The 1,205-nt window shown below is 43.9% G+C and overlaps 1 non-coding gene across 1 annotated transcript; it reads right to left on the bottom strand.

Moving 5' to 3' along the window:
• Window positions 1-505: 505 nt before the first annotated feature.
• trnak-cuu lies at window positions 506-578 on the bottom strand. Its single transcript has one exon. It is a non-coding gene; the product is annotated as a tRNA-Lys (tRNA).
• Between the last annotated feature and the right edge of the window lie 627 nt (window positions 579-1,205).

Below are 1,205 nucleotides of genomic sequence, written 5' to 3'. Positions count from 1 at the left end.
TTCTGTCACACACTGAAAACTCACAATTTTTCCCCTCTGTTACCGAGAATGAAGATTTTGTTGAATAAACCCACACGGTCACAAAAGAAGATAATTTTCCTTGTGAATTGGGTAATGTTCAGGGAGACTTCATTGATGCTTTCCGTGGTATCCTCAGAATTAGGTAATTCTGGTACAGCTCCATTTGACATGGAGCCGCCCAAGAAGTGACCATTCTCATTCTGTGACTCTGAACAGCCTTGTTGGTGCAGAATTGGAGTTGGGTTGGCCCCTCTAAAAGTCTTGTCATTTATTATACAAGCGGCTGCACCTCCAAGCTGATCTCTGGGACTTCCAGTAAAGTGGAAACAACTTGCACTCTGAAACAGGAAACCAGTATCTCAATTAAAGCAGCAGAAGAGAAACCATGTTTTTGGCACCACGAAATCTGCTGACTTTACGAATTATGCTGGAGAACTGAATAGCTGGCCTTCACCACGGAAAGTAAAGTTGCAAGATGCAGCGACGCCCAGCGTGGGGCTCGAACCCACGACCCTGAAATTAAGAGTCTCATGTTCTACCGACTGAGCTAGCCGGGCACGATAGGTGGGTACTTCTTTTCCCATTTCACACTGAGCCAAATCCCTTGCAACCGAATTTCAATGTGACAAAGATGATCCACCTGGAAAAGCACAAGATTCCAGTTCATTCCTCTCAATCACAAATAACATCAGCTACATCTTCCACTTCTCAGCTGTTACTCCTTCAGACCATTATAATCCATTTTCAGCGCTTGTTCCGGGATTTAAAATTCAAAATTCATATTTTAATGTCGGTGCCCTCATCCTTGAGTTGCCCATGCGACTGTCAGTCACTTTGAGAGACGGTGAATCTGCTTCAATAAACCCAGTCATTTCTGTTACAGACTGTGTGAAATGCGTGTCTTTCTGCCCAGTCTCACTCAATACATTCAGCACTTTGTTTGTTCGGTACATAAGCAAATTCTGCAGCTTCGCATCTGGGGACTGGATTTTCACAGTTCGGCTAAAAAGATTCGAAGGTTAAGAAGAATTTGCTGCAGCCGTTGTGAAATGTAAAATGATTTTCGCCCTTTTCCGCACGGGAACAACTGTTCAGGAGGAATAGGTTTCCACTCGTTGTGTCAAATGAGGTTTCCCAAGTGAGGCACAGAGTAAGTTCCACTCACTTGGAGATTATGTCAACGT

Source organism: Rhincodon typus, unplaced genomic scaffold (genome assembly GCF_021869965.1).
Source record: "Rhincodon typus isolate 14 unplaced genomic scaffold, sRhiTyp1.1 hic_rhity00016197, whole genome shotgun sequence".
NCBI classification, from domain to species: Eukaryota; Metazoa; Chordata; class Chondrichthyes; order Orectolobiformes; family Rhincodontidae; genus Rhincodon; species Rhincodon typus.
Note: the sequence above shows the minus strand (reverse complement) of the source record. Positions and strands in the feature narration are given on the sequence as shown.